This window comes from Somniosus microcephalus, chromosome 18 (assembly GCF_052327205.1).
Source record: "Somniosus microcephalus isolate GS21.2 chromosome 18, FLI_Smic_1.0, whole genome shotgun sequence".
Classification (NCBI taxonomy): domain Eukaryota; kingdom Metazoa; phylum Chordata; class Chondrichthyes; order Squaliformes; family Somniosidae; genus Somniosus; species Somniosus microcephalus.
Window position 1 is genome coordinate 58,428,420 of NC_141004.1, and position 26,169 is coordinate 58,454,588.

Genomic DNA, 26,169 nt, shown 5'->3' on the forward strand with positions numbered 1-26,169 from the left:
CATGTCTGCAACTCCACTGCTACCTATATATAATACACATGTTCCTTTTACTTCCTTGACATTATTGCTGAATAACATCTGACATCTTCACGGATAAATTAATGACAAAAATAAAGAGACAGTTGAGAGTGGTGTATAGGGGTACAATACAATGCTACAGCGTGCAGGTGTAAGATAAATAGATGTTAGTTTTTTTTAAGCCTGTCAAAAAAAGGTTTATTATACTGGAGATAAGATCATTGCATTCATTTAAAAACAAAAGTAGATGAAAACGTGGTTTGCATAAACAGGCAGGGCAGCTGAATTTTGTGCTTGCAGGTTGACCTGATTTGGGGGGGAAAAAGGACTTGCATTTATATAGGGCCTTTCACAACCCACATCCCAAAGCACTTTACAGCCAATGAAGTATGTTCTTGAAGTGTAATCACTGTTGTAATGTAGGAAATACAGCAGCCAATTTGCACACAGCAAGCTCCCACAATGAGCAATGCGATGATGACCGGATAATCTTCGTACTGTTGGTTGAGGGATAAACCTTGGCCAGGATACTGGGATATAACGCTCCTGCTCCTCTTCAAAATAGTGCCATGGAATCTCTTACATCCACCTGAGAGGGCAGATGGGGTCTCTGTTTAACGCCCCATCTGAAAAGTAGCACCTCTGACAGTGCAGCTCTCCCTCGGTTCTGCATTGGAGTGTCAGCCTACATTTTGTGCTCAAATTTCTGGAGTGGAACTTGAATCCACAATCTTCACACTCAGAGGTAAGAGTGCTACCACTAAGCCAAGGCTGATTAGACTTAGAGCATTAGGCTAGTGTTTGCAATCTATAATACTTTTATTGATTATTAATTTCACTGCTCACATTTCTCATATTCCAACATGAATGGTGTGGGCGATCTCCCATTTTCGGCACTGTAACAAAGAAACCTCCAACATGCACGCATAACCCAACTGAAAACAGCTAACCAGGCTCTGCAACTCACACACAAACTGGTCAACAGTCTGCACCAACCAACACAGCAGTGTAATAACATTTCAAATATAGGAGTGTCGGTGCCCCCTCGATTTCCAAACCATGGCAATTACGCAAGTGCAGTGATAGGACTATACAAACAAAGCCAGTTAATGCATTCACACCAGAGAGCATCCTCCTTAACTCAAAACAGCAGCTGCAACCAGCTTTGGCGGAAATAAATCTTGACATAAAGCCACAGCCAAGTAAAAGAGGAGAATTGGGTACAGAGAATCAGGAGCACAGCGAATTGGGTGCACTGAACTCTGAGCTAGATTCTCTGATCCGCCTTAGAAGCCTTGAATGAAAAAGTTAACCTGAAATTTCATTGCATTCTTCAGTGTCTGCTGCAATTATCTTATTTCCTGACCACTTGTTTGCAGATAAAAGCCTTGAGCAAAATGTCTCTCATTGTACAGCACTAATACCAATAACTTACTGTCTGGCATAAATCAACTTCACAGCCCAGGAAAAATTTTAATTAATTTTTATTGTATTTGGTTTTATTCCCCTCCGATCAGGTTTCTGCCCCTCCCATAACAGCACAAATCAAAGTCACGAATGACATCCTCCGTGACTGTGACCGCATTATCCCTCCTCGACCTCTCTGCAGCCTTTGACATGGCCTTACACACTATCCTCTCCAATGTTTCTCCTCCATTATCCAACTTGGTGGGACTGCCCTCGTTTGGTTCTTACCTGGTTGTAGCCAGAGCATCTCTTCCCGCCCCTACACTGTTATCTCCACAGTCCCCCATGGATCTATTCTTGGCCCTGCCTCTTCCTCAACTACATGCTGCCCCTTGGTCATATCATTGCAAATATCGGATCAGCTTCCACATGTAAAGTGATGATACCCAGCTTTACCTCTCCACCACCTCTCTTGTCTCCTCCACTGCCTCTGTGGTCAGTGCTTGGCCAACATTCACAATTTCCTTCAGCTTAACAGTAGGAAGACCAACACCATCATTTTTGGCCACTGCCACAATTGTTAACCATTCCCTAGCCACTGTCTCAAGACTATTCACAACTTCAATATCCTATTCAACCCACACTGAGCTTTCATACTCCTATTCTCTCCATCAAAAAGGCCACCTACTTCCACCTCTGTAACATCACCTGCTTCCACCCCTACGTCAGCCCATCTGCTGCTGAAACCGTTATGCCTTTGTCACCTCCAGACTCGGCTATTCTTCTGGCCAGCTGTCCATCCTCCACCTTCCATAAACTTCAACTCTTCAAAAACCCTGCTTCCCGTACACTATTTCTACCAAGTCCCACTTACTCATCACCGCTGACCTTCATTGGCTCCCGGTCCCCCAAAACCTTAAATTTAAAATTCAAATCCTTGTGATTAAATCTCTCCATGATTTCACCGCACCCTATTTCCATAACCTCCTCGAGCTGAAATCCCTGTTTCTCTGACTCTGGCCTCTTGTGCATTTCCCATTCCCTGTGCTGTGCCATTGGTGGTTGTGTCTTCAGCCAGCTGGGCCCCATGCTCTGGAATTCTTTTTCTAAACACCCCCCTCTCCTATAAAACCTTCCTCAAGCTTTTGGTCACCCTTCCAAATGTCTCCTTTGGCTTGTTGTCCCTCTGTGAAGCACCATGGCCCATGTTTCTATGTTAAAGACACTATTGTTGTTGATAAAGGTACTTTATATAGTGTACACAACCTCAGGATGTCCCAAAGCTCTTTCCAGCCAATGAAGAACTTTTATAGTCATTGTTTTAATGTAGGAAACACAGCAGCCAATTTGCACACAAGGTCCAACAAACAGTGATGCAATAATGGCCAGACAATCTGTTTTTGGTGTTGGTTGATGGATAAATATTGGCCAGGACACCAGGGAGAATGCCCCTGCTCCTCTTCAAATAGTGCCATGAGCTATTTTCCATCCATCTGAGAGGGCAGACAGTTTAACATCTCATCCTGAAGACAACATCTCCAACAGTGCAGCATTCTGCAACGAAGGTTTAGCTTGGATTATGTGCTCAAGTTTCTGGAGTGGGACTTGAACCCACAACCTTCTGACTGAGAGGCAAGAGTGCTACCAGCTGAGCTAAGGCTGACACTTATGATCCTCAATAAATGCAGAGGAACTTTACCACCATGATTGCTTCAATTCTGACACTTTGCACATGATCTGATAGTAAAGCAGTAATCATTTTGCAAATCTGATCTGCAGAATGCAACCTGGAATTAACTGGTCATGAGAAAACTCATAAATGTGACAACATTGTCTTCATCTCAGGTTGTACTTTGGTGAAAGAAGGGAACACAGCTTGCCACATAGAAAATGATCCTGTCCGGCAGATCTTTTTAATACGCTTGGATACGTTGTTTAAATATATCCCATAATAATAGTCTCCTCAGTGAAAGCTTTTGAAAAATCTTGCGTATGTTTTCTGACGCCGTCATTGGACCAAATGAAATTCGGCACTGATTTGCAGACCTTTTTTTAAACCTCATTGCTCTGGTCACTGAGATGCAGTCGCAAGCTGATCAAAGTGCAATAGACCTATGTCCCGTAAATGCAGGGTTCTGTCGTATATTTCTAAATCTGATTAGCTTCCCTAGTACATTAAATGCTGCAGCTCTTACTCTTGTCATGTTCATTCTCAAAGAAAGGTTCAATTGTAAGTGAACATTGATAAGAATGGAATTTGAATCATTGGTAGCTGTTCGAGAATCTGGGATATGCTTGGCATTGCCTCAACTGCAATGAGATTGTTAGGCTTAGACTCCCCAGCCTGGAGTTTCCGCTCGGTGGCGCTGTTTTTTTCAGCGCAATTCGCCCGAAATTGGCCAAACCAGCGGAAGGGCCAAAGCTCGCGGAATTTCGAGCGCAAATTATGTCCAGCGGAAATCGGGTTTCCGCGATCTTCTGCGCTAGATTAACAAACATCGCGCTGGAAGCCGGCCCTGCCCACAAAACTGGCCATGCCACCAGATCGAATTAATCATCATTGCGACTTTCCACTAATTGCGCCTGTTTGCGGGCCTTCGAGGAGGCTCTTGAAATTAAGCTTTTTTTTAGGCGATAGGACACTACTAGGCCCATTTTAAAAGCTTTTGAATTTTCTTTTAAGTTACTGAGAAACTGACTACTGTACACCAATGTAACTAGCAAATGGTTCTGTATAGTTTTTTTAAGTCATTTTCAGTTATTTAAAATCAGGTTACTCACAGGTGGTGGACTAGACACTCTGATTAAAAATGCTTATTTTTTAGTGAAAAACCCGCCCGGCCTCACTAGAAGCATTCCGATCCTCATTTAAAATTTGGTTTATCTTTTTAGCATGGGATTCTAAATATTTAACCACATCCTACAGATGAATGGTCATAATTTGGTCCTCTTCCTATTCCTCCTGTTTTAGGCCATTCATTTTGTTCAAAATTTCCTTTAGATGCTTTCTAACTGCCTTTACGGATTGATTCCAATTAGTCAAATCAAGGCTATTAACGAGGGAGGTTCCAGTATTAAAAACAATTGCTGCATCATTGATCAGACCCTCTCGCCTTCTGATATGGTTCTGTTTAATCCCGTAACCAACATCGTTTTCTTCAATGATCTCGGTACTATTTTCCCCAAAGTTATTGTTAACTCCATTACCATCCCCTGAGCCCTCGCGATATAACGGCTCTAATTCCGATTCCGCCAGTATTGTGCTGGTCCTCTCCCAAAATCGCTCTATTAACTCCTGCATCATCCTCCCATATAACCACGCTGCCTCTGGTTTGCGCCAGTTCGGTAGTCCCACCTCAGTCAGATTCAATATCACCGGCACCACCTCATGATGCACATCATGGTACAATATCCTCCGAATTGGGATCACCACCAACCCATTGGTCGGTCCCGGGGTGTGTTTAGGGCAAGTGACCTGGGTTTTATGTTGTCCTTCCCGGGATTGTATTTTATTTATAGGGAGAGGGGTTTTTGGTCGAACTTTTAATTTTACTGCATGTATAACTGCACTTCAGACACTACATCCCTTTACGTGATAGGTGCTAATACCGGTATCATTGCTATACCATTGATAGAGTTTCTTGGCTCTATTGTGGGCAAACATCGTACAACTGGTCACATCCCTTTCAATCAGGGACAAGCCATCCGAATCATCTGACTGGAACTTATCTGTCACCCCACTTGGGCTTACACATCCGTAAATTCCCTCATGAATTTTCCACCATCGGGGCCAACATGAAAGAGTGTCTCCCGCTGCTCGGGATTGGGTCGGGCTTCCGACATTCCCCCGAGGGTTCCCTATCTGATAAGACCTTGAATGGTCACCTGGTTCTGCTTGTAAGAACTTGGCCCGGTGGGACGATCTTTGCATTTTATGTAAACCCTCGCTACCTTCCTGGACCTCATACATGGTAACCCACACTGTCCCTGAACACACGGTTTCACAATCACCCTTGATGCACTGGAGGGCAGTGTTTCGAGTGGTGTCTCCGGGGAAACTGCAATCGAACTATTATAGGGAAAATAGTTAGTGGTGGTCCAGTATGCCGAATAGGCTGATGTGAAATCTTTGAGATAGAGCAGAATCCCGATCATTGGCCAGAATAATTCCTTCATTTTATATATCTTCTTGCCTGTGGGGATAAGGGACAAAAGTGGAGTGTTACTCCCGGCCTTGCACCCGATGTCCTCCCATTAGTTCAGGCCTTCAATATTAATTTTCTTACAGGACTTCCTATATTTCTTCTACGCTCTGTGGGGTAGGAGGGGTCTGTTGAATTTGTCTGTGGACAGGGGTTAGTTCCGGATTTGGGGCCGGGGAGGTTTCTACAGCTCCTCCCGTGTCCTGTCCACATTCATTTGGACCATACTGTACCTGTGGAGGCGCCACTTCAGGCAAGGGCACCTCATTGGGTGGGGGTTCCCTGTTAGGCACCCCTTCTTGAACATCCCACTGGAGAGGATAAATCCGGCTCACCATGCTCATAATCGTGGCTTGTCGTCTTCTGGACCTGCAGATGGGCTGAAAAAGCTTCATCTGGTTAATATGAAACCACTTAATTTTCTTAGGCAACCGAACCGCATACACCATGGGACTAGCTTTATCAACAATGCTATACAACCCCTTGTAGAGGGGTTCAAGGACTCCCACCCTCGCATAGTTTTGTACCATTACCTGCTTCCCCCCTCCCATTCCTGGGTTTTACACAGGGCTAAATGCATTTGATTATGTCGGTGTGCCCTCCCAATGTTGTGGGCGGCCCTCAGGTGTATCTCCTTTAAAGTTTCCCAGAGGTCGCTCAGGAATTTGTTCCGAGTCACCTCCTTAATTTGTTTATCAGTCAGTGTGGGGACCAACAGGTGTGTGGGGGGTTCGCATGGGTCTCCCCGTTACCAATTTCAATTTCAATTTCAATTTTATTTGTCACATAACCAAATACAACAAGTGAAATCCAGTCAGTGAAGTGCTTTTTTCTTAACGAACCGAGCGCACCAAGCAGCAAAGGACACTTAGCTGCCTGGTACGCACGGAGCCCGCAAGGACGGCAGCCATCTTCATCGGCGCCATCACAATAGGGTCTGCTCTCGCCTCGCTCCGCCTTTCCCGCACTCCTGCCCGACAGTCTTCACCCGCCATGGTACGGACGCCATCTACTGGGCCGACAGCGACTCTTTAATATCCTTTCCATGGCGCTGGTGACTCTAGTAGCCTGCGTGTCTCCTCCACACACCTGGCCTGCACATTACCTCTGGCTGTCCCACTTGGCGTCCTGGTAACCGGGTTCCCTCTCCGGCTCTCGCTCTTTTTTAAACTCTTCTCTCCGGCTCTCGCTCTTTTTAAACTGTTCTCCGCTCCGGCTCTCGCTTTTTTTAAAAACTGTTCTCCTCTCCGGATTAGGGGAAGTACCTCATCCCACTTAGTGCGCTGTTCGTTTAATTCCTTTCACAGGGCCAACTTCAACGTATGGTTCATTCTATCCACAATCCTCGATGATTGTGGGTTGTGGGTCACATGCCATTCCCTTCAATTCCAAGCAATTTCAGCGTGGCTTGCATTACCTTACCTGTAAAATGACTTCCCTGATCTGACTCTACCACTCAAGGGAGCCCCCATCTGGAGAATACCTCTCTAACTTGGGTCTTGGCCGTCCACAATGCTGTGGCTGACTTGCACGCGGAAGCTTCTACCCACTTGGTAACCTTGCGTCATCAACACTCATCTGGACTCCTGCTTAAAAGAAAAAACAGACAATCCATTTTGGCTTTCCTGAATTCGTCAATTCCTGATTCCCTTCTGTCACTGTGGGGAAACATCCACTCAAATTAAAAATCTTAAATTTAATAATGTCCAATACCTTTAAATTTCATTCAGCAATAAAAATTTGTTGTGTGGTGTATTTAAAAAAACCAGCTGTCAGCGGAAAGGGTTAACTCCTTTGCAGGTTTGTGAGAAGGCGGAGCAAATTGTCAGACGCAGGCAATTGCATCACTTCACGTAAAGTAAAAAAAACTTTCCCAATCGAAAAATGTTAATTAACTTTTTTTTTCAAAAGAAGACAAACCCAGATACCATCAATCAATATCAACTTGTGTCACACAGCCTCTCACAGCTTGTCGATAAAAAAGCTGTTACTTTTGCAAAATCTTTGTGCCCTTAAAACTTGCAAAGATTCTGATCAATTCAATTCAGCAGGTAAAAACATCAGACATCATAAACATTCTGTGAAACAACTCTACACACAACAATAGCGTTTCCTTTTTTTCCCCCTGGTCACACATACTTGAAATTGGTCAGAAATTTAAAAAAAAACAATTATTGATGTGATTGCCTCATGTCCGGAACTAGAGGCTTTCACACAATTTACACCAACCAGAATTTCACTGTGGCCACAATAACAGTCTGGCTTAAAGAGATTAATTAGCCTCAATAACTCCAATTCAATTCAAAACCATCTTCAACTAACCAGTGTCACTTGAAAAAGACGGAGGAGCTTCCCTCAGCCTGTAGCTTCGAAACATTCATAAAAGTTTTTTTCAGACATCACGACACTGAAAGTAGAAAAGGGACAGAACCTTTCCTTTTCTCCTTTCTTTATTTCAGCATAGGCTACTTGTCAAAAACTTAGAAAGTGGACGTCTCGGACTTGCAGTAACCAAATTAAGAAGACAGTGCTTTGTAAACGTTCAAATTGATTAAAAATAAAATCAAACAATAGCAATTTTTTGTAATCCAATTAAAACAAAGTACTTTCAAAATGTCCAGATTCATTTTCTACCAGACACGATCAGAAACCATGGCAACCGTAGCTTCAAGGCTGAAGCTTATCTTTTGTAAAACAAACTGCCTCTGATTTACAGTTTGCTGTACAAGCCGTCCCAGTCAAAATATATCCACAGCAGTGTCTTTAACTTAAAAATGCAAATCACAAAGTTTCGCCCACTCCTAGGTACACAATCTTAAATTGAAATGAACATATTTAGCACACTCATACTTTCTTAAAACTTCCAACATCCAACAAAGGTTTAAACGACTTTTAGCTCTATGCACAGAGAAGTGGGTGGAGCTAAAACAAGCACAACAGACACTTTCTCTTAAAGACAGACTTTCAGACAAAAGGAATACTGTAACTTCTTAAAATTCATAGTCAGGAAAACTTCCATACTTTAACACACACCTTCACACAAACTGAAATTCCAACATCCTTTAAGGTTCCTTTCACTCAGCAAATCTTGTGTTTTATTTGTCTCGGCACAGAAGCTGATATGTCGGTAAAACTTTAAGTTTCTCTTTTTTTCCCCCTTCTTTTAAATCGTCATCTCAGTAGCTTTCCCCAGCTCCCCAAATCCCTGTTTTTTTCCTTCCTTTGCTCAGTTTTCAGATTGGTTAGCCTTCAACTTCGATCTTTTTTCCTCTTTATCTCCCACTCTCTCTCCTGCTCGTTATGCTTCACCTTCAGTTTCTTAATCTGGTTGTTACATTCAGTGTGGTCCCCACGAGCACTCCGTACCTCTGGAGCCTGTTTCTGGGTGACCCTAAACACAACCTTCAGGTCCTCATTGACCTTTTCTGCCTGTTCTGCCTGATGTCTCTGTTTAGATAGTTCTTTTTGACAAGGCATCGCACTGATCCTGATTATTTATACACTGGCTCTCGAGGTATTGTTCTTTATTACACCACATCTCCTCCTGTCCCAACTTTTCCTTGAGCCTGTTTCTACGTTCCCTTTCTTCCTCTGTTTCTTTCCTTAACTTGATCTTTACCCTTTCATCAGATTTAACCTGCCTCTGATAGGCCAATAACCAAATGGATTTCCTTAACCTCGGTCGGCACGTGGACCCTTGGGTCCACTGTTCAGCCTCCAATACTGGATCATCAACATCTATAAGGACCTGTACCCACCCCTCTTGAAGGGGCAACTTCCCTGTCACATACTTAGTGACTAACTCATCCGTTGACTTTGCTATTGCCTGCTCTGAACGGGTCCCTGTTCGGGCACCAAAATCTGTAAGATGTGCGGAAATTGCCCCTCGCGCCGTCAAACAGTTTCCAAAGTTCAGACCCATTGAACAGACACCATAAAACCCAATGAATCTGTGAAAAACTTCTTTTATTTAAAAATCAGCAAGAGATTACAAGTAAGCATCTGACAGTTATGTAACGTATAATAATTCCCAATTATACGTCCGCATACACAGAGCTATCCCTTTACTTTAAGCTCGAGCAAAACACCACATTTGTACTAACACCAGCAAGCGGTCAATCCGGCAGTGACTAGACGTATGATTTCTGGCAACTGACCAGGTCGCCTGGCTGCAGCAGCGAGTGGTCTTTTATACCCCAAAACTTGGCAACTCTCCCACTGCGTACATGTCCCTAACTATACGGCATTAGTTGTTTTTCAGTTACTCTTATCAATAGTCCATTAAGCATCCATGGGCTTCAAGGCCGGTTACATTCCACAGTCTGAAGATGTTTCTGCTTTTGCACTGATTCCACAACTCAATAGTCTGTTCCCACAGAACTTTCAAAGTCTGTTTTCTGTATCTGTTGAAAGACAATTGGCAGTTTCACAGCTTACAACCGTAGCATCTTATTTTGCAAATTTCTCACAGCAACCAGTCTTTCATCCTCACGAAGCATGATGGTACATAAAATGTTGTCAACTTTTAAGTTTGGTCAAGTTACAGTAAAGGTTATAGCAAATTGTGTGTTCTTACAGGGTGGGGCATATAACAGATGGTCCATTCAATACCACCCATATTACACCATCACCCGAGACCAATTTCTACCCCATGGTCTTTGTGCTTCCCAGCAGCAGAAAATCCTCATGGTGCTTCCCTGGGCTGTTAATCAGATCTCAACCTCCCTTTTCTTTTATGTTTGTATTATCACCCTTTTCCTGTATCAGGCTAGCTTCAACAATCTCAGCAGGGTAATTACAAGTATCAATGTTATCCGATTTTTCAAAGTTTTCCCATCCTTCAGAATTCCAAGAAAATCCATAGGGAACCAGAGCTGGACACTGGAGCAGAACTGAATCAGGAGAGTCTGAATAACTGCGGTACACAATGTTTCTGAGTCAGGGCTATGCACCATTTCATGAAAAGCACAGCTAAGAGCTGCTGAGTTGATAATTCAGTTAGTGCCTAGTGTATTTTCACTCTGTAGTGATTTCTATATGTTACTAATGGACTTGTCAAATGGAATAGGGTATATGAAGAGACAGAACAAAACCATTGGCACCTGTTGTACAAACCAGAATGGGGATAGAATGTGCCACTGCCTGTATTCTCTTGAATTCAGAAGAATGAGAGGGGATCTCATTGAAGCATACAAAATTATTTCAGGGCTTGATAGGGTGGATGCTGGGAGAATGTTTTCCTTGGCTGGGGGGTCTAGAACCAGGGGCCATAGCTTCAGGATAAAGAGTAGGCCATTCAGGACTGAGATGAGAGGAAATTTCTTCACACAGAGGGTAGTGAATCTTTGGAATTCTCTAACCCAGAGGGCTGTGGAGGCTCAGTCATTGGATATATTCAAAACAGAAGTCGATAGATTTCTAACCAATAAGGGCATCAAGGGATATGGCGATAGGGCCGGTGAATGGAGTTGAGGCAGAAGATCGGCCATGATCTCATTGAATGGCAGAGCAGGCTCGAAGGGCCGAATGGCCTACTCCTGCTCCTATTTCTTATGTTCTTATGTCACGTGCTCAGTAACTGACGGTACAGTACTTGGATTATTCCAGCTCCAAGGGTGTTCATGATAATAGAAGCCACATGGGAGCTGCTGAATTGCTTATCACAAAGTTCTTTGAAAATTGTGAAGAGTGGAATGTTGAACTGGTCATGAACCATGTATTTTGGAATGAATGTTGACAATATCCGTGTACGTATGAAAGAGGGTTTGACTATTCATTTGACTTAACCCAATTTTGATGGCTTTCAGATGCTTTACTTAAACATGTTTATGATTCACAGGAAACCCTTGAACATGTAACTGAATATAAGGAGTATGTACAAGCTTTCATTGGCTGTCTCGCTTACAACAAGACTATGCATCGAAGCAGCATGCATCCAATAATAGCCACCACATTATGGGATGGAACCTTACAGGTAAAACACCAGCAGCTGTAAAGTTATCTCCATTGCCTTTTCTCATTCATGGTCTTTTGCAGATTGTATCTGTGTTCTTAAATATAGCCTAAATAAGACATAGGAGCAGGAGTAGGTCATTTGGCCCCTCGAGCCTGCTCCGCCATGCAATAAGATCATGGCTGATCTGATCTTGGCCTCAACTCCACTTCCCTGCCCGCTCCCCATAACCCTTGACTCCCTTATCGTTCAAAAATCTGTCTATCTCCACCTTAAATATATTCAATGACCCAGCCTCCACAGCTCTCTGGAGAAGAGAATTCCAAAGATTCACGATCCTCTGAGAGAAGAAATTCCTCCTTATTTCCGATTTTAAAGGGTTTCCCCTTATTCTGAAACTATGCCCCCTAGTTCTAGATTCCCCCGTGAGGGGAAACATCCTCTCTGCATCTACCCTGTCAAGCCCCTTCACAATCTTATATGTTTCAATAAGATCCCCTCTCATTCTTCTAAACTCCAATGGGTATAGGCCCAACCTGCTCAACCTCTCTTCATAAGACAACCCCTTCATCTCCGGAATCAACCTCGTGAACCTTCTCTGAACTGCCTCCAATGCAAGTATATCCTTCTTTAAATAAGGAGACCAAAACTGTACGCAGTACTCCAGGTGTGGTCTCACCAACGCCCTGTACAGTTGTAACAGGACTTCCCTACTTTTATATTTTATTCCCTTTGCAATAAAGGCCAACATTCCATTTGCCTTCCTAATTACTTGCTATACCTGCATACTAACTTTTTGTGATTCATGTACAAGGACCCCCAGACCCCTCTGTACCTCAGCATTTTGTAATCTCTCCCCATTTAAATAATAATTTGCTTTTTTATTTTTCCTACTACTATTTTGCCTGAAGCTCATCAGGTGACAAATCCAAAAGTAAGAACTGCTTCAGGAGATCCTGCAAAGAGGTCATTAATTCATTGTAAAACATCTGTTTCTCTGCCATTGTACACATTTCATCGCTGGTCTCCAAATATGGCTCCAGTTGAGAATGTGTTACACATCTGTTCAACCTATTGTATAAACACCACAGCCAACATTCTTTGTTATACCCTGAGTGTAATCTAGTTTTTCACATTGTAAATTATATTTCTTGAAAGTGTTGGCTCCTTGCTGGGCTGTGGTCGTTGTCCATCGCTATGTTCAAGAGGCCGTTATTCAAGTGTGAGCTCTGACAGTGAATGTTGTTAGGCTATTCTCCGTGGGGGCAGCTCAGTCAAGCTGGTTCCTGTCCTCATTCAACAGTAAAGTACATACACTCCCAGCAGGAGTTGCAGGGTAGATGCCAAGAGAAGGAACTCTGCCAGATGAGGCCAATTGTAACGCTCCTACCCTTACGTTGACTGGGATGAGCACAAACCTGAGATCCTCCCTTGGTGCAGCAAGTGGGCACCACTTCTGCGGCTGGGGTGAAGGCACGCTGCCTAAACTCATTTCACTTTACAATGGGACTTTAACAGCCAACAGCAAGCGCACATGCTAACTGTTCATGCTTGACATGGGCAGTCAGCATTCTGAGGGCCCTGTCCATGTGTCCACCAAAATCAGAGTGGCCCAGGCCCGTCACCACAAGAACTGCATCTGAGCTCCTAGCTGCTGCTGCTCCCACTGTGCCTGCACTATGGGTGGAGTTATGAGATTGGGAAGTCTCGCTTACTGTGTATCAGTTGCAGCAGGAGGAAAGGGCGAGCAGCGGTCTTGAGGTGGAGAACGTCGGGACACTAGGACCAGCATTATTGTGCTGGTGACGGGAGACAGGAGCAGCATTTAGACTAGAGAGCGAGAGAAGAAGCTGGAAGCAGCACTCTGAGACTGAGACAAGTTTGGAGCAGTGTTTTGAGGGAGTGGGGGGGGAGGTGGGGAGTGGGAGAGTGCTTTGGTGGGGGGGGGGGCGGGGGGAGAGAAACCAAGGGCAATGCTTTGGGGTGGGGGTGGGGGGGGGTGTTGAAAACCCAAATGTCCATTTTTTAAGATTAAAATCTTATCGATGTGTAGTTTAGAAGTGCTAACCAGGCTGTACTATTTGTAATGTAAACATTCAGCAGTTTTGGAGGAAGCATTCCCGCAGACCCCCCTCCTGCTCGAGAATTGATTCACCAGACTGATACCTGGGATGGCAGGAATGACGTATGAGGAGAGATTGGGTCAATTGGGCTTATACTCGCTGGAGTTTAGAATGAGAGGGGATCTCATTGAAACTTATAAAATTCTAACAGGACTGGACAGACTAGATGCAGGAAGGATGTTCCCGATGGCGGGGGAGTCCAGAACCAGGGGTCACAGTCTAAGGATAAGGGGTAAGACATTTAGGACAGAGATGAGGAGGAATTTCTTCACCCAGAGAGTGGTGAACCTGTGGAATTCTCTACCACAGAAGGCAGTTGAGGCCAATTCATCAAATATATTCAAGGAGTTAGATATATTTCTTAAGGCTAAAGGGATCAAGGGATGTGGGGAGAAGGCAGGGACAGGGTAAGGAGTTTGGATGATCAGCCATGAGCTCATTGAATGGCGGAGCAGGCTCGAGGGGCCGAATGGCCTACTCCTGCTCCTATCTTCTATGTTTCTATGTTTCTAATTGCACCACCATAGAGAGAGAGATAAAGACGAGGTCATGCACAGACTGCTTTTTAAACAGACAGGCCACTTTGTAAACCAGTTATAGTGACTGCCTTATTTCTAGATAATAAAATAGGCCTGTAACTTTACTGACAGATAGAGTAATCACTTTGCCTGCAGGGGCAGGTTGAGTCCTGGCTCCGAGGTGGGGGCAGCCTCATCTCCTGCCTGCGGTGAAAGGCTGGCCGTGTGGGTCGAATACTAGAGGATGGCTCGCACTCCAAGAACTGTGCCGCAGCAAGAGTCCGCACCTTCAGGAACAGAGGGGACAAAGGGAAGGAAACTGAGGAGAAATAGCAAAAGGAAACAAAAACACAGATAACGCCAAGCGTGTGCTGCACATGAACTGACTCCAGTGAGGCCAGCAGAGCCCGGGTTACGGGCAGTTTCAGAGTCCGCTGGAAAAGCTTCTGCGTGTTGCAGCAACAATAGCCCTTCACATGGGTGTCAATTATAGGTGAACGTCGGACCGTACCAGGCTGTGCCTGACGCTCAGCTTATTTATTATGAATGGAGAGTAGCTGTAATTTGCACTGGGGCTGCTGTTTGATGCATTGATGGTTCTTATCTGCTCAGGACTTACCATCGGAACATTCACTGCACTCCCGAGGGGTAATTCAATGTCTGTGAGATGTTTTGACGATATGAAAAGGCGCTGTATAAATGCCAATCTCGCCTTTGTTTCGATCTTACAATATAGTGATTGTCTGTAGAGGCCGACATCTGCATCCCACTGAGGCTGGATTGTTGAAACGCAGAATGTGCAGAGTGACACAAGAAACAAAGCAACAGAAGACTCCAACCAAAATAACAACAGAAAATGCTGGAAAAACTCAGCAGGTCAGGCAACATCCGTGGACAGAAATTTGAGTTGACGTTTCTGGTCGAACCCTTCTTCAAAACTGGAAAGAAAAGATAGATCGGAGGCAGGGCTGCGATCGGACAAAAGAATAAAAGAAACAAAAGAAGTAAAAAAGAGACAATAAAAGGTGTTAGAAGCTAGACGAGATGGTAATAGGCTGAGATTGGGTGTAAAGTGTACTGGCAGGGCAAGAGATAGCTGCCAGGTGTGAGAGCGAAACAAAAGGAAAGGTGGGGGGGGGGGCGGGGAGCGGGGGAGAGGAGTGGAAAAATTACAAGAAAAAATGAAATAGGGGCCGAGGTTATGATCTGAAATTGTTGAACTCGATATTGAGTCCGGAAGGCTGCAGAGTGCCTAATCGGAAGATGAGGTGCTGTTCCTCGAGTTAACCTCGAGTTAACATAACCTCGGCCCCTATTTCATTTTTTCTTGTAATTTTTCCACTCCTCTCCCCCGCCCCCCCCCCCCCACCTTTCCTTTTGTTTCGCTCTCACACCTGGCAGCTATCCCTTGCCCTGCCAGAACACTTTACACCCAATCTCAGCCTATTACCATCTCATCTAGCTTCTAACACCTTTTATTGTCTCTTTTTTACTTCTTTTGTTTCTTTTATTCTTTTGTCCGATCGCAGCCCTGCCTCCGATCGATCTTTTCTTTCCAGTTTTGAAGAAGGGTTCGACCCGAAACGTCAACTCAAATTTCTGTCCATGGATGTTGCCTGACCTGCTGAGTTTTTCCAGCATTTTCTGTTGTTATTTCGGATTTCCAACATCCGCAGTATATTGCTGTCGTAGAAGACTCCAACCAGTTGCTCCTGAAGTCTATAATACTCAAGACCAGGAGCACAGCATATCGTCACTCGGGGATTTCTATATAGGTGTCCAATAAATAGGCCAATATCTGGCATCCACCCCATTCTGTAGTGTCAGCTTCATTTACATAGCATGGTCCAGATCTGTCCCATACTGGGCCCAGCATTGGGAGCTTGCTCAAGGTGGTAGGAGATTGCATCTAAGTAGCCCTTAAGGGTGGGTAAATTTAAAGGGATGCAGCCACATAAAGGGAAGTGGCCAGGAGTCCACTGGAACGGCTGCAAATGTTGCTGGGACCCATAAATGCTGGATCCTGGCTGTGCTTACATATCCTTGGTAATAGCAACATCAGACTAACACCTCAGATCATTAAAAAGCTGCTGGTACTTCATATCTGCAGCTTTGCCTTTAGACTGTATGAGCATCTTCAAGGTTTAAGCTAATTCCTCCTTGCGTTTACGAGCAGTGGCACTCATTCCTGTAGTAAGGATATATATATCCAGCCTCTGGGTCAGTGACACACTATTTCAGAGCCTCACGGTGAAGGCGCATCGCCGCTTCTACATCTATATTTTCCACTTTTTCCAGAAAAACGTACTTTGGCGTAAGCTTCTGCCAGATGTATCAGTGACTCCAGTTGTCGGGGGTATGCTGACACCATACCTCAGCCACTGCCAATTTTCCTCATGTCCACACAAGCCTCAATCAGTGATTGACTGGATTCTTCACTAAGTCTAGGGTAGACATAAGTGTGGTCATAGGCAATGTAATACAGGGGCATCAATATACGGGGGTGGGGTATGGGGGTAGGGACCTCCTACACTGGGGGTTTGCATGCCTCAGCCTCGCAAGGATCTGGCGTAAGGTTGGAGGTCAGCACACCAGAGGGGAAGAGGTAGACCAGCCTCCTGATGGGTGCAAGTGTACCCTACGGGCTAGGGACCTCTGAAGAACACAAGAGAACATTGTATCCTTTTTGTAATTACAGCGCCCCCCCCCCACCCCTGGTGGAGGGAACAGAGCCCAGACACCATGCCCCCAGGCCGGGCAGTGACCCTGGATATCCTGGCAGCTTGGGGCAGCCGAGATGCAAACTGGTCAGTGGCACAGGTGCCTACTGGCCCCATGCAGATTAGCTGCCCTCCCTGACCCACATACTCTGGTGGAACCAGCGCTGGAGGTCAAGGTTGTGTGCAGGGCATAAATATCAGGAATGCACTTATACCCCAGATTTTTTGAGTCACATAAAATTAAACGGTTCTTCATGATAACAGCCCCGAGGTCTGTGAAATTCACTTACTCTTTTAAATTTACGTTTGTCTCTCCTTTATCTATTTTAGTTATTTTCTGTCCTCCCTGAAGTACCTTGAGACGTTTTTCACTTTAAGGCACCGCACAAATTGTCGTGTTAATTCTCTTTGTACTTTGAGTCCTCAGTTCAAACAAAAAAAAACATCCCACATGGAATTGTCTAACCAGCTCACAGAGTGGAATGTCATTCTGAAAAGTCTTAAACATGTTCCTGATCATTGGCTCGATCCACAGCCAGCCCCAGGACAAGAAAGAGCCTCAGTCCCTGCTCTGCTCAGTGTTTCGGTCTGTTTCGGGGGAGGTTGTTCCAGCTCACTTGTCCTCTGGCTTCCACCAATGAATCGTGATCCCTTACAGTCTGCACCTCTTCATTCAAAGTCGCTTAATTAAAATTATTTTATATTTAATTTTTTTTAGCACTAACTTCCCACTTTGCTGTTGCTTACATTGCGTAATTCAAATTATTCAATTTTTTACAGTTTCTGAGCACAATAAGGGACAGACTGTATGGGGGCAATTGTCGCTGTCACTACCAGCTGAGCAGATTGCCCATTGTAGAAACCAATGAAATTAATGGAAATGAAGACTGGGCGTTTTCTATAAGGGATGGACGCCGCCGGTTCAGCGCCCAAGTGGTGAAGATGAAAATGACCCCCCGATTTTTCTGTCTCCTGCAGAAATCCTAACTGCCTGTCTTGCTGGCGGAAGTCTTTCTGTTTGTACCGTTATCCTGACCGAGATGCTCTAGGGGGGTGAAATCGGACATGGGAAGATTCACCAGGCTGATACCTGGGATGGCAGGAATGATGTATGAGGAGAGATTGGGTCGATTGGGCTTATACTCGCTGGAGTTTAGAAGAATGAGAAGGGATCTCATTGAAACTTATAAAATTCTGACAGGACTGGACAGACTAGATGCAGGAAGGATGTTCCCGATGGTCAGGGAGTCCAGAACCAGGGGTCACAGTCTAAGGATAAGGGGTAAGCCATTTAGGACAGAAATGAGGAGGAATTTCTTCACCCAGAGAGTGGTGAACCTGTGGAATTCTCTACCACAGAAGGCAGTAGAGGCCAATTCATTAAATATATTCAAGAAGGAGTTGGATATATTTCTTAAGGCTAAAGGGATCAAGGGATATAGGGAGAAAGCAGGGACAGGGTACTGAATTTGGATGATCAGCCATGATCTCATTGAATGGCGGAGCAGGCTCGAGGGGCCGAATGGCCCACTCCTCCTCCTATCTTCTATGTTTCTATCCAAAGAGGAGTCATATAAAGTTGCCAGAAAAAGTAGCAAGCCTGAGGATTGGAAGCAGTTTAGAGTATAGCAAAAAAGGATCAAGAGATTGATTAAGAGGGGGAAAATAGAGTATGAGAGTAAACTTGCAAGGAACATAAAAGCGGATTGTAAAAGCTTCTACAAGTATGTAAAATGAAAAAGATTAGTGAAGACAAATGTAGGCCCCTTACAGTCAGAAACGGGAGAATTTATAATGGGGAACAAGGAAATGGCAGAGCAATTAAACAAATACTTTGGTTCTGTCTTCATGGAAGAGGACACAAATAACTTCCCAGAAATGCTGGGGAACCAAGGGTCTAGTGAGAAGGAGGAATTAAAGGAAACTAGTATTTAGTAAAAAAATAGTGCTAGTGAAATTCATGGGACTGAAAGCCGATAAATCCCCAGGGCCTGATAATCTGCATCCCAGAGTACTAAAAGAGGTAGCCATGGAAATAGTGGATGCATTGGCTGTCATCTTCCAAAATTCTATAGATTATGGAACTGTCTCTGCAGATTGGAGGGTGGCAAATGCAACCCCACTATTTAAAAAAGGAGGGAGAGAGGAAACAGAGAACTACAGACCGGTTAGCCTAACATTAGTAGTAGGGAAAATGCTAGAGTCTATTATAAAGGATATGATAGCAGGACATTTAAAAAATATCAATGGGATTAGACAAAGTCAACATGGATTTATGAAAGGGAAATTGTATTTGACAAACCTACTGGAGTTTTTTGAGGATGTAACTGGTAGAATAGATAAGGGAGAACCAGTGGATGTGGTGTATTTGGATTTTCAGAAAGCCTTTGATAAAGTCCCACATAAGAGGATAGTGTGCAAATTTAAAGCACATGGGATTGGGGGTAATATACTGGCATGGATTGAAAATTGGTTAACAGACAGGAAACAGAGAGTAGGAATAAATGGGTCTTTTTCAGGGTGGCAGGCGGTGACTAGTGGGGTACCGCAGAGATCAGTGCTTGGGCCCCAGCTATTCACAATATGTATCAATGATTTGGATGAAGGAACCAAATGTAATATTTCCAAGTTTGCTGATGACATAAAACTAGGTGGAATTGTGAGTTGTGAGGAGGATGCAAAGAGGCTTCAAGGCGATTTAGACAAGTTGAGTGAGTGGGCAAATATATGGCAGATGCAGTATAACGTGGATAACTGTGAAGTTATCCACTTCGATAGGAAAAACAGAAAGGCAGAGTATTATTTAAATGGTGATAGATTGGGAAATGTTGATGTACAAAGGGACTTGGGTGTCCTTGTACACCAGTCACTGAAAGCAAACATGCAGGTGCAGCAAGCAGTTAGGAAGGCAAATGGTATGTTGGCCTTCATTGCAAAAGGATTTGAGTACAGGAGCAAGGATGTCTTACTACAGTTATACAGGGCTTTGGTGAGACCACACCTGGAGTACTGTGTGCAGCTTTGGTCTCCTTACCTAAGAATGGATATACTTGCCATAGAAGGAGTGCAGCGAAGGTTCACCAGACTGATTCCTGGGATGGCAGGACTGTCGTATGAGGAAAGATTGGGTCGACTAGGCCTGTATTCACTAGGGTTTAGAAGAATGAGAGGGGATCTCATTGAAACGTATAAAATTCTGACAGGGCTAGACAGACTGGATGCAGGGAGGATGTTTCCCCTGGCTGGGGGGGGGGTCTAGGGGTCACAGTCTCAGGATACAGAGTAGGACATTTAGGACTGAAATGAGGAGAAATTTCTTCACTCAGAGGATGGTGGACCTGTGGAATTCACTACCACAGAAGGCTGTGGAGGCCAAGTCACTGAATATAGTTAAGAAGGAGATAGAGAGATTTCTAGACACAAAAGGTGTCAAGGGGTATGGGGAGAGAGCGGGAATATGGTATTGAGATAGAGGATCAGCCATGATCATATTGAATGGCGGGGCAGGCTCGAAGGGCCGAATGGCCTACTCCTGCTCCTATTTTTCTACGTTCTATGTTTCTATGTTCCAGTTAAATATAACTCAACATTCACCCGCAACTGTACTGAGCTGAGAAATTCCCAGATTTGATCTACATTTTGGGTTGAGTTAGATGATCTCAGTCAGGGCAGCAGTAGAGTCTGCGATTACTTTCAAATAAAGTTACGCTTTAAGTTAAGCTTTGCAACATCTGTTGTGATCTCGGGATTTCAGGATTCAACCTTGCACATCCTGCCATCCCTGGATGGGGATTGGGATTGGGATTTACCGTTACTTTCCCTTTGCCGTCTCCTCCATCGATGCTAACAAGCTTTGTGTTTCATTACCAGACAGAAGAGCCGCAACTCCCTACGATACTGAGCCAATACAATCTGACAAGTGTTTAAACCTGCTGCCGCAGTAACCTGGGATTTTTGTTACTGAAGCCTGTGGGATGCCTAAAGTTGCCTGCTCACACTCACCAACGTGTAACAGGCTTTCAAACTCAGGCTCCTGCAACCTCCTCTCCCTCATTCACTGACAGTTTCTCTAAGGAGACCTTTATTTTGCCCCCAGGTCAATCTATCACCTCTGCCTCGCTCCACATTCTCTATCCTGCAGGACCTCTCCAGTTCTAGCTCCTCTAGATTTCAAAAAAACCCTGTACAATAGCAAAATGCTGGAAGCCTGTTTGGCCCAGTGGTAAGGTAAAACCTAGAAGCACAGACACACCTGTGAGTTTTAATTTAACTTTGGAAAAGACATTTACTTTGGACAATGAGCGTCTCGATAGGTGATTTAACTTTTGACAATGAGACTTCGTGTTTTAATGGGTTTCGATGGATCTTCAATGGATAAGACAATGATACCAGTTTCGCTGGAACAATGGACTTCCTGGCCTCAATGGAAAACACTTTAACCTTGGGCAAAACACATCAGCAGTAAGACTAAATCACATTAAATATGTACCACAGGGGTGGGGGGAGACTAGATAAGGAATTATCTTCCATCCCTCAGCCCTGTACATATCCTGTGATTTGGATTACTAGGTGTGTGTTGGAAAACAAGAGTTGGGAGAAGGCCCAGACTCGAAAAGGCGTGACGGAAGAGCTGTAAAAAGGAACCACACCACAGCTCTCTCTCTCTCTCTCTCTCTCTCTCTCTCACTCTCGGAAGCCAGCTCTGACTACAGCAACTGCCAGGTGTAAGAAGGAAGGGAAGATGGTCATCTCCAGCTCCCAGTCTGCAATCGACGTCGGCCACGACCAGCCGGACGGGCGATTGTAAGTATCAGTTGACTCTACAAGGGGTTTGCGCTGTTTAGGCAGCTGCAGTCAGATAAAGGAGGACGGGGACAGGTCATCTCTGATCCAGGCCTACAAGCCACACCGGTAACGACCGGCCGGATGGGTGATTGTAAGTTTCAGCCAAATTTCAACAGGTTTTTGTCTGTTTTTTTGGTTTTAATAAACTAACAGTTTTGGATTGAACTTAAACCTTTGTGTCGTCTACCATTTTGTTCCTGTAAAACCCAGAGTCAAAGAACCCTTGTAAGGATGAGGAAACCAAACACCTTACACTCCTTTCACTTCTCTTGTCCCAGTTTCTTTCTTTCTCACTCACCTCCTCTCCCTTCTCATTCAGCTGTACCATCCTTCCTGTCCGTCTCCTTCCAGCTCCATCTGCTCTTCACCCAATCACTATGCAGCATTGTTCCTAGTCGTTGGGTAAGATTCATCCTCACTGCCACAATCTTGAAATCCTGGGATTTTAGAGTTGTTAACAGGTCCCCAGAGTCAGGGGATATGGGATTGCAAATTAAACCCCTGTGCAATATATACAGCTCGTTCAGAGAATCCCACTGGAATGTCAGAGAGAGGTTTAAGTACACCAAAGGACTTCACTTAATTTTCTGCTCTGTTAAGTGAAAGATATTCTGAATTCGGACCTGGATCTCTGGAGCAAAGATTAATTTATTAGTCCAGGGCAGATTGAGGAGGTGTGGCGGGAGAGAGTGTTATACAAAAGACTGGACCACTGGTAAAGAATACAATTCAAGATCTTCTTTACCTGCATCGCATTTGTCAGACTCCCTGATGTGACATTTAATCTGTGGCCTGAGAACAGTAAATCCCCCAGGATTCCACATAGCTCCTGACATGAATCAACTGAGCGGCCTGCGGGTGGCGCTGTCCAGGGAGAGTATAAATACTCGGGCACGGGCCCAGCTTGCGCAGGACATTCTTAACAGGAACAAGTGAAGGACACAACTAGACCTCCATGTTGTAAAACAGTTGATTAAAGCTTTGTTTAACGTTTAGACCAAGTGCCTAGTAGTTTTCTTACGTCAGCTCCATTTTACTTTTGTCTTCACTACTCTATCTGAGTGAGAATTGTGTCTTCACAATACCTGTACTTCAAATCAGATGCACAGGCAGCAGTTTAAACCACAAGAAGTGTTCCACTCCAACTGCTATTTCTTTCTGGCCACCAGATGGCAAAATCCTCTTTCCAGTCAACACTGGGCCAGATTTTGCTGTCGCAATGATGGCATCTAATTGTGTCTGCCATTAGTTAGACTTGCCCTTGCACGACAAGGGTTTTCACATTTTATGCGTGGGGGGAGAGAGAGAGGGAGAGAGAGAGGCAGGGGGAGCAGGAACTCGGGGAGAGAAAGTCAGGAACTCGGTTGGTGGGGAGGGGAGGGGGGCACAGTGGGGATTGGGGAAGATCGTGATCCAGGTCTAAAGAGGGGGGGATGAGAGCGAGAACGAGATTGAGATGGTAAGACGGATCACGTTCTTCCAACCACATCCCCTTTACACCCGCACCACGTTCTCCCTCTCCTCCCCCTAGACCTGGTTGACTTCTTGGAAAGCTGTTACTCTTCACTACATACCCAATAAACCTGTTAACAATCCGTGGCCCATGCTCGAGGCCCCATCTATGGAGGGGTTGGGGGAAGGTCAGGAGTTTGGTGGGGGGAGAAGGTCAGGAACCTGGAGGGTGGGGGGAGGAACTTGGGCAGGGGGAGAAGGTTAGGAACCCAGGGGTGGAGGAAGGCCAGGAACCTGGGGGTGGGGGGGAGGGAGGTCAGAAACTTGGGGCGGGGGAGAGGATCAGGAACTTGGGGGGAGGTCACAAACTTGCGGGGGGGGCAGGAACTTGCGGGGTAGGGGGGAGGAGAAGGTCTCAACCTGCGAGGGTGAGCTCTCTCTATTCCAAGTGAGCTCTGCTCTGTCTGGAGTCGGCAGTCAGAATGGCTCGAGTTACACTTTGCAAAGTCACTGATTACGTAGGCAGGGAGGATCTAATTACACATTCCAGAGAAACTGCTGAGTGTGTCTTGTCCTCCAAGGGGACCAATCAGCAATCATGTCTTGTCATCCAAGGGGAACAATCAGAACTTTGAAATAACAGAAAATGCTGGAAAAACTCAGCAGGCCAGGCAACATCCGTGGAGAGAGAAATAGAGTCAACGTTTCAGGTCGAAACCCTTCGTCAGGACTGAAAAAACACAGGAAATGAAACAGATTAAAAGGCCAGTTTGGGGGCTGGGAAATGGGGATTAAAGAACAAAAGAGAAGTGAAGAGACATTAAGAGGTATTCAAAACGAGACGAGATGGTGATAGGACTAGTAAAGAGACAAAAGACGGCTCTAGATTAGGTGTGAAATGCGCTGGCAGAATGAGAGACAGCTGAGACAGAGAGACATCAGAACTTTGGTGTTGCGAATACACACGTCCTATCAGCTCGCACTTTCAGCAACTTCCAAGTCAGGATGGTGTGTGACTTGGAGGTGGTGGTGTTCCCTGCTGCCCTTGTCCTTCTAGGTGGTAGAGGTCACGGGTTTGGGAGGTGCTGCTGAATAAGCCTTGGCGAGTTGCTGCAGTGCATCTTGTAGATGGTACATACTGCAGCCACGGTGCGCCAGTGGTAGATGGAGTGAATGTTTAAGGTGGTGGATGGGGTGCCAATCAAGCGGGCTGCTTTGTCCTGGATGATGTCGAGCTTCTTGAGTGTTGTGGAGAGTATTCCATCACACTCCTGACTTGTGCCTTGTAGATGGTGGAAAGGCTTTGGGGAGTCAGGAGGTGAGACACTCGCCGCAGAATACCTAGCCTCTGACCTGCTCTTGTTGCCACAGTATTTATGTGGCTGGTCCAGTTAAGTTTCTGGTCAATGGTGACCCCCAGGATGTTGATGGTGGGGGATTCGGCGATGGTAATGTTGTTGAATGACAAGGGGCAGTGGTTAGACTCTTGCTTGTTGGAGATAGTCATTGCCTGGCAGTTGTGTGGCACGAATGTAACCTGCCACTTATCAGCCCAAGCCTGAATGTCATCCAGGTCTTGCTGCATGCGGGCATGGACTGCTTCATTATCTGAGGAGTTGTGAATGGCACTGAACACTGTGCAGTCATCAGCGAACATCCCCATTTCAAACCTTATGGTGGCAAGTTTAGTTTGTATCTACCGCAGAAATACAACAACTTCATGACATTCAATGCATGTTGAAATGCCCTTTTGCAAAACTAATGGTGGAGTGGCGTAACTCAGACAGCAACTTTTGTATATTCGCGTTTAACCGCCAGAAGTTGCTGTACCATTTACGTCATTAGCCTCACCGTTATTTTGACAGTAAATTCTGGTGCAGTATAATCTCCAATGTAAGGGAGTGATATCCTGATGCACTGTGCAACTCGTAGTACTGGTCATGGCAGAGTATTAGCAGAGGTCTGGGACCAGGTCGCCTGTCCACTCATTATAGGTGGAGAGAAAGTGGGAGAAAATAAATCCCGAAATAATGTTATTAGTTTATGGATTGTCAGCGAACACAACAAAGCAGGAAAGCAGAAAAGGCAGTTCAGATCTTGTTCTGTGCCTTACATCCCGTTCTTTCGCCCCTTTGCCTTGTTATAGAATCATAGCATCATAGAATAAATGCAGCACAGAAAAAGGCCACTCAGCCGGTCGAACCCGTGCCGGCTCTCAGCAAGAGCGCTTCAGCTAGTCCCACTCACCCGCCCTTTCCCTGTAGCCCTGCAAATTTCTTTCCTTCAGATACTTATCCAACGCCCTTTTGAAAGCCGTGATTGAATCTGCCTCCACCACCCTCTCAGGCAGTGATTTCCAGATCTTAACCAATCGCTGCGTAAAAAAGTTTTTTGTTATGTCGCCTTTGGTTCTTTTGCCAATCACCTTAACTCTATGTCCTCTGGTTCTCGACCTTTCTGTCAATGGAAACAGTTTCTTTGTGTTCCTTTTTAAAGCTGTTCATCAGTAATATCCCCTAGTCCCGAGGCAGAGGCTTAAGGCCAGAAACTTCGACTGGTTTCTGTTTTTCCACCTCTTCTTCTTAGGCAGTCCCTCGGAACCGAGGATGACTAATCTACTGAGTATTCCCAGCTTCTTTCTGATTTTGTCATCAGATTTCCAGCCGCAGTGGTATCCGGCGTAACATGCTGTTCCCTGCTGGTATACGGAGGTTTCCCTGAACTCTGCTCCCTGTGAGATCCCTGCAGCTTCATTCTCAGCTGTCGCATGAAAATTCTTAGACACGGGGCAACTGTAGGCCAATAAAAACACAATCTATCCCAGTGTCTAGCAACCAGCTAAAAAGAGAAGGTGATCTTGCTTGGAGGTGACTGTAGAGATGGACATGGATATTTATAGGAGGGGAGATTGATATGTTTAGTTTGACACGG

General features: G+C 45.0%; 1 long non-coding RNA gene across 1 annotated transcript; it reads right to left on the reverse strand.

The window, feature by feature from the left end:
- Nucleotides 1-9,582: 9,582 nt before the first annotated feature.
- Nucleotides 9,583-25,950, reverse strand: LOC147105303 (uncharacterized). The gene is made up of 3 exons (XR_015081729.1): nt 22,085-25,950; nt 14,352-14,508; nt 9,583-10,030 (listed from the first exon to the last, which is right to left on the reverse strand). It is a non-coding gene; the product is annotated as an uncharacterized LOC147105303 (long non-coding RNA).
- Between the last annotated feature and the right edge of the window lie 219 nt (nt 25,951-26,169).